Source organism: Teleopsis dalmanni, chromosome 1, assembly GCF_002237135.1.
Source record: "Teleopsis dalmanni isolate 2A chromosome 1, ASM223713v2, whole genome shotgun sequence".
Classification (NCBI taxonomy): Eukaryota; Metazoa; Arthropoda; class Insecta; order Diptera; family Diopsidae; genus Teleopsis; species Teleopsis dalmanni.
Genome location: NC_051846.1, coordinates 169917081 through 169925500, shown reverse-complemented (window position 1 = coordinate 169925500; position 8420 = coordinate 169917081). Strand labels below are relative to the sequence as shown.

The 8420-nt window shown below is 27.3% G+C and overlaps 1 long non-coding RNA gene across 1 annotated transcript; it reads left to right on the top strand.

Annotated features, from left to right (window-relative positions):
* The first annotated feature begins 2287 nt into the window (after positions 1-2287).
* On the top strand, positions 2288-2909 carry LOC119670092. Its single transcript, XR_005251675.1, has 2 exons — positions 2288-2725; positions 2784-2909. It is a non-coding gene; the product is annotated as an uncharacterized LOC119670092 (long non-coding RNA).
* Positions 2910-8420: the final 5511 nt, after the last annotated feature.

Sequence of the window (8420 nt, the reverse complement as noted above, 5' to 3'; positions counted from 1 at the left end):
CTATGCTTTATGTATTTTTTGATCGGATCCTGAGGATGTCATTCGTCGTAATGTATCATGGTACCTTAAAATCTTCTCATAGCCTGGCTTCGTAGCGTTTGAGGCCTTGCTAAAAGACTGAAGAAGTATATTAAATCATGTATGAGGAAACTTTTTAATACCAGAGCCAACCCAGAAAATATAAGTTATAATATTAAGTAAAAACCCTGGCACTTGCAGTCCAAATAAATCATATACGGACTATAAACTAATTAAAAATTCGAATATTTCCTAACACCACTGATGAAGAGTACTTGGCAATACTCGAAACAGCGTTGTATGGTCAGCCAAATTTCAATAAAAATTAAAAATAAAATTTTTATGTTTGTCCCTTGTTTCTTTCTTTGCTATTCGAAAACCCTCTAAATTAAGTAAAAATATAAATTCAGATATTTAAAAGAGTACAGATCCCACTTGAAAGCTTACTATTATCTAATAACTATGGTGGAATGTCAAGGTCTTTATCTTCAAAACAGGAGCTATCTGTCGAAGCTATTGTGGAATATGATTCGAGATATAAAAAATTTAACACCCTCTTAAAATGATGTTATCATCATAAGACTTTTAGCTTGTATTTCGACTCTGTTATTAACACCAACATTCGAAAATATTAGCTTGAATCAATTACGTTTAAATTCCATGAATCAATAGATGAGATTAATAATACTACTCTGTGTAGTTATTCTTATATAATAGTATATAATGATTCTTATATGGTAGTTATATGATGATTCTTATAATGATAGTTATATGATAGTAAAAAAATCGTTCTAAGGACGTGTGCGAGTTAGGCTAAGTTGATGCTAAACCAAATGGGAGATTTTTTGGGATTTCTTGCACTGCACACATTTAGCTATTTACCAACACGTATCGACACATCACTACATTATCGGCACAACTTAGAATTTCCCTCATTTAGAACGCAACTTAGCCTAACTCGCACACGTCCTTAAAATTAATAAATATTCAATAAATAAACAGTTATGGTCGCATCAATGAATTTTGTCCGTTAGAATTAGAGAAACTAGCTTATCTTATGACGTTAGAAGCATGAACGCTATCACAGTATGATGAAACAGCACTGGAAGCTTTCGGGAGTAATGTGTTTCGTGAGATCTCTAGTCCTTTACCAATTAGCGACGACTACCGTATTATAATAAGCCACGAGCTATGAAAGCTTTATCACGACATTAATATAGTTTAACTTGAGCATGTTGTGTGAATGGGTGACGATGTTTCAATTAAAAACTAATTTGGAAAAGTTATTGAAGGAAGAAGGTAGAGAGGTATATTGTGTCTACGGTAGAGTGATTAAGTTGAGGTATAGTTCAGTGAAAAAATGTATTTGAAAAAACTTGGATGAAGAAGACCTTGAGATAGACCGATTCTCCGGTAGAAACACATAACGAAATACGTGTACTTCACATTATTATCAGTTATAATTAAATATTGTAGTTTTTAAAGGTTTTGCGCATGAGAAGTATATGGCATAGATGGTCAACTTATAAGGGATCCTCCCTTATAAGTAATACGAAAGCGATCCTGGGGGGAGTTATCCCGCAGAAGAAGAAGGTTTTGCTCATATATATGTCAACTGAGAGCAAAAGTGAGAATTTGATGGCTCATTTTATCTGATTACGACAATTTTAAGCAAAGCAATGAAGTCATTTTAATCTGTGGTGCGCAAATATAACAATATAGAATCTTCAATAAAAAACTGGTATGTGTTATTTTTCTCTCGATTGGAGAGCTATTAAAAGATTGGATAGATTGAAAAATTTTTGCCATAGGGTATAATATTGGTTTGAACAACTATTATTGTCTATCTATTATCTTTGCTAAAAACGAAGTCCTTTTCCATTTTTTTGGTATAAGTACATGTTTTTTAAAAAAACTGTAACTATATTTTGATATTAAAACAAACGAAAGAAAAGCAATAGTTACTATGGAGACAAATGTCAAAACGAAATATCAAAAGGTAAAAATGGACTATTGAAAATTATAAATAATATTGAAACAAAAATCTCTTATAGAAATATTATCAAAGGTAATGCGTTTCTTGGAAAATAAGTGTTTAACTTTTACTATCAATGTACAATCTTATGGTTTAATTTTCTATTTCTAGTATAAAATTTTGAATTTTGACAGAAGTTAATAAAAATATTTTTATGACAATAAAAAAATAAATTTAAAATAAATTTAAAACATAGTAACAAGCTACTTTTTGAAAGAATTTGACAATCAGAAATACATACAAAATATAGAAAAAATTGTACATTTTCAGTTCAGTTCACTTCTTCAGCTAAAAAAGTTTTAAGTTTACGTCCAAAAATGCTAAAGATATATGCGCCTGCTCCTCGTATACTAAAAAGCCTGATTGCTATAACTGAAAAAGGTAGTGGAGAAGCAAACGAGGATCAAACTCAAAATGTACAAACAACTGTTAGCACCCGCATACATGTTGATGACAATAATACTATAATTAAAGTACGTCTTTTGCTGATTACCGTTCAAAACTACCCTTTCGATGGTTGGATCTATAGGACTGCTGAAAGGCGTCATGTCGTACTGCTTGCTAACTACTAACTACTAACTACTGAATGTGGAAGTCAGTCTCTTCTTCACAACCAAAATGTTATTAACGGAAAGAAGGGAGATTTTACAGACATCATCCAGATTTATCAAGGTAGACTTATACTCAAATACGGTAGTAAAAAGAGACTGTAAATTTTTTAATTCTATAGATTTACAATTTTAAAGCTGTGATGGTGTTTTGTAGCAGCCCAGACGAAAAGAAGAGGAGATGGCAATAACATTATTACATATACGTGTATATGTAAATTAAATAAAAACTTAATTTTTTAATTTAATTCAAACTAATTAACAACAACAAAACCTATAAAATAACAATTGATATTAGAGACACATACGAATATTGGTTGTAATAAGCAGACAGAAATATTATCATTATTAAATTAAATCTTCTGGGAAGTAATTTCGAAATCGAATAACATTTGACTGATGTTGTTAATCTGATACCATGGGGAGCAGGACTCACTGCTTCGACTGCCATGACCAATTGAGGTTGGCTCCTTTAATTGTAGTATTGTGCTGGTTTTAGTTAAAACCTAAATTAAGTGAAAAGAAGTACTATATTGATCATTTTCATACAATGTGAATTTAGATTTTGCAAACGAGTACTGTGACTTTAAGAACAACAGAGGTATGAGATGGACTTCGATCCTCCTAAGGAAACAACTTTGTTCGAATATATTGAGTAACAATTAGTGCTAGGGGAATTTTTTAGTATTTCAATGTGGGCACTTATTGTTGAACTATTTTAATATGTGTGTTAAGACCACCGTGGTGTTTAACCTTAACGGCATTTAATCACTATGGACTCTGTCTAGAAGTATCGGTTCTTTCACTATCTCATGACCAAAATTTGTCAAATAGACTAACTACTAGAACTTCGTGTTAATAACAGTTCCCCGACGTAATACCCAACATTGTATTGATATGTTTTTACGATCTGTTTTTCTTTTCTGAAATTATATTATATAAAAGGAATGTATTAATTAATCTGCAAATAGCGCAGACTACAAATAAGCGGTAGAGTGAAATGATGTTCTTGTGAAGAACCTGATATGTGTGAAAAGTACAATTCATATGTGAAGAGTTCCTCCTTAACTCTTCAACTATTTAGCTAAGTATTTATATTATTAATTTTAGAGATATAAAACTAAATGAGAAAATTAATTTCAAAGATCCACCAACACCAAGAACCTGTCTTCTAACAGCCTCCTACTGGTGAGGTCCGACAACACCTTTACACTCTCCAAATACAATCAATTACTACTCTTTCTAAATAAAATACAAAAATAAATTATATCAAAATCAAAATACAATAATCCCGACTACAACGCGGTAGATTAGTTCTGCGTTATAGGAAAACGCGTTATAGGGGTATTCCCGTATACCCCGTATACCCCGTAAACACACGTGCAAAGGTATGCGAAGCTAATTATGAACTGTACAAATCCCCGCATTATATGGAAGAATGCCCATGTTATACGGGGGATTGAAATCGCGTAGTATGAAAACGCGTTATGATGGTACCGCGTTATAGGGGAGATTACTGTAATTGTGTCTATTATTATTATTTAAAAATTATTCAAAATATTTAAAAAGAAATCAGAATATATGACTATATAGTAATATTCATAGAAACATAGTAAAAACGAACATAAAAAATAACATTAAATGTTTTGACTATTATTTTCTAAATACATTTTGTTTCTTACAAAAAAATACTTGTATATATATATTTATCTAAATATATTAGTATATAACTACTAGCAATAAACTTTGAAACATCTAATAAAAATGCATACAAAACATAAAACTTATATGAAAAATAAATAAAAAAAATTTAAATGCATTTTTTTGCATAGAAAAGAACATTGCAAGGAAATACAAAGGTTGACATAAATAGTAAATGTGTGTGCGTGTGTGTGTGTATATATGCGCTTGTGTGTTGTTATTGCTGTTCTTTCTGTTCTTTCTGTTCTTCTTGTTGTATTTGTTGCAAATTTTGTTATTGTTTTTATATTGCAAAATTAGCATTCAATTTTACTTCCTTGTCTGGGAGCAAAATATATACACAACTAAAGACAAAAACAACAACAACAGCAAAGAACATACAAAACATGTTAAATGCTTGCTTTTTTTGTTGTAATTGTTGTCGTTGTTATTATTGTTGTTATTATTATTGTTGTTATTGTTTTGTAATTTGGTTAGAGAAAGAAGAAGCAACACAACTCACTTGATGACGAATTATTAATGCATTTCGCTTAGCTCTACTAAGGTGGCGGCGGTTCATTCATTCATTCATTATTCATGTAAATAATGCATATTTCCATATCCGCAGATGAGAAAATTGTCAACAAATTTTATTTTATTTTGATTTTTTTTTTTGTCGTAATTTTATTAAAATGTATTAATAAAAAAAAAATAATCAAACTAAAATAAAAAAAAATATATTTGTGTATTTTTAAAGAATTTGTTTATTCAATTTTTAGACACACTTTACTTTACTTTTTCTTAAGTATTTGTGATATTTTTATGATACTAGAAAAAAAATATATATTTTTGAAAATAATTATGTTATGATTAATTGTTAGTTTTTATTTGTTTAACTAAAAATAATTTATTTTATTTTGTTAAACATAAATTCTTCTTCATTATTTAAATTTCAAATTATTTTAAGCATTTCAATGTTAAGTTGACAAATTGCAATAAGACATTGAATATACAGGGTGAGTGTACAAACACTTAAGTAGAGAATACAATTTTACACATATATTAATACGATATTTGCTGACCTGGCACTCCAAGCAACCAAGCACTAGAAATTTATAATTATTAATTGTAATTAATTAATTTAATAATTAATAATTATAAATTAATTAATTATAATTTATAATAATTAATTATAATTTATAATAATTAATTATTATTAATTAATTAATTATTATTAATTAATTAATTATTATTAATTAATTAATTATAATTTATAATAATTAATTAAAATTTATAATAATTGATCATAATTTATAATAATTAATTATAATTAATAAATAATAAATATTTTATGATATCATCCTTTAAAGAATTAATTTTAAAGGGATATCTAAAAAATCCTTCTTTTTTTAATATTTTTTAAATCATGTTGTGACAAAAAGTTAATTTTTAAAAAATACAGTCAAACTTCGATAACTCGAACTTCTATAAATCAAATTTTCTATAACTCAAACTAAAAAGAGTGCAACAGGGTTTTAAAAAGCAAATTATATACAATTCTGCTTCTATACCTCAAACTTCTATAACTCGAATTTCTCTATAACACGAATATAAATATTGTCACGTACCAATAGGAATGTGGGAAAGTGCATTCTATAAGTCGAATTTTTGTTTTAAGTAAGAATCCATTTTGGTGTTAGGGGATTTCCCTTTTTCCAAACCAAATGTTTAATTTTTTCTTTTTTATGTTGCTTCTTTATGCAAATGCCAGTCGCTGGCAGCGTGGCTTAAAATAATTCAAATAACTTCCAATATTATTCTTAATGCTTATATTCAGCTTGACAATGAAATTTATACATCAAGCTTTCCTACAGATGACGATATTATTGAGTACTATAGCTCTAAATTACTAGATCTCATTTTAAGCGCAACGGGGGGTTCGGTGAGGGTTTCGTGGATGAAATTGTTCATCAGCCTTCCAAAAATGAAGTAGAAGATTCATTTAAAATTCTGAATTTTTGTTTGCAAACTAATGATGCAACAACTAATGATCACTATAAGACTTGGAATAAATTCGAAACTCCCTTTACTGAAAATAAGAACGAGATTTTAAAATCCCAAACCCTTTAACACCACAGTTCTTGAATTTTAATCTTAGGTTATTTTGATTGGCTGTAAGCCACACATAAACCTATTAGACCTTAGCGATCTCATAAACAGTTAAACCTTTATGTTGATTTTATAGAGATACCGATAGAAAGTCTTTAGCGATCTCATACATAGTTAAACGCGATCTCAGAGACATACATTATGTGTATTTTGTAGAACGATAGAGATACTACATTGAGTTAAACCTTACGCATATTTAATATATAAGGCTGTCGAGCAGATTTAAGTTCAAATGTCTAAAAAAATAAAACTATTGAGAAATCAAAAAAAAAAGAAAAAAATACTTGACTTTTGTATTACAGGGTAATATGTAATATAAAAAAATGATAAATATTCGAAATGAAAAATATTTTAAGATCATAATCAATCGCTTTCATTATATAGCATTAAGCAATTGATATGTAATATATCTTAGAAAAGGTTTGCATTTACAATCAATAAAAAATAGAATAAAACAGAATAAAATAGAATAAAATAATAAAATAATAAAAGACTTACCTTAAATGTCCTTTAAATTGTCGCATTTTTAATATCCGTCATTTTCTGTCGCCATTTTTGGTTACTTGATCTGCTATAAATTATTATATATTGTTTTTTATGTATTTGATAAACTTGTTAATTTAAAAAAAATTGTTTTAAAAAACTTTTAAGTTTAAGTATTTAATTTATTTTTCTTCTATTTCATAAACAAAACAAACGATTTTTTGAATTGTTTAAAAATTTATTTATCAAAAAATTTGCCTTGAATTTGCTTCCGTATTTGTTGTTGCGCTCAACCGTTTCGTTGATTTGTTTAAATAAATTTGTTAATAAATTGTTTAATTTTATTTCTCGACTTTATTGTTGTTTTTCAAGATGCAGCTACGCTTTTGTTTCAGTTTAACAATTTTTAAACAATATTTAATATTTTTAATATTTATTTTTATGCTCCAAATTGCAAGCTTTTTGTTTATAATTATATTTTAGTTATCTAAATTCTATATATTTTTATTTAAACATATATTATTTATTAATTGATTATTACATATATTTATGTATATAAATTTTTTTATATTTATTTATCGCTATTTTAAACACTCACTTATTAACTATTGAACACAATTGGGTATCAAAAACATATACAATTTCTATATTTAATTTCTAAATATATTTATTATTTGTATATATTGTATTATATTTTTAAATATATATTTATATTTTAAACTTTAGCTTAATGCATAAATTAAAAATTTACAAATTTTTTATATACAATTTACAATTTTTACACCAATTTTATGACACCGATGTTATTTTTATCTGAAAGTAAAGATGAAAAGTTATTAGTTATTAAAAAATACTGTTTAGTTGAATGACGTCATTTTATTCTAATATTTTTGTTTTATTTGAATAAATATAAATAAGAAAATATTTAAAATAATAAAAAATTTAATAGTGAAGTTTAAGTATAATTTACATTTATTTTTGTTGAAGTTTTATAAGTCGAGATATAGGACTTATCTCTCATCATAATATATAATTACAATGGCTTTAGCTATATCTTAATAGTTAAGGGCAGTTGATTAAGACATTGATTTGTACGTTTAAGTAATAACACTTATTAATAGGTTTGATTGTTCCAACAATCCTGAAAGTCAAAGTCTGACACCGTATAAAACCCAAAGAGTTTCAAACCTTTCTAAATGTTTGATTAGGATTAAAATGCTCTTTCAAAATGATTCTGCAACTGAATAAGAATAAAATTCTAGAACTTGATTTTACCAGTCATAAGACTGCTCCCAGTCCGCGCATTAGCACTTCTGTTTGGTAAAATATTGTATTTGTCTTTTAAGCGATGTGACTTTTTGAATTAGTATTGGTAACAGTCCTCTGCAACCACATTGAATGTTTAACCGTCTCTTGTAGAAAAAGCT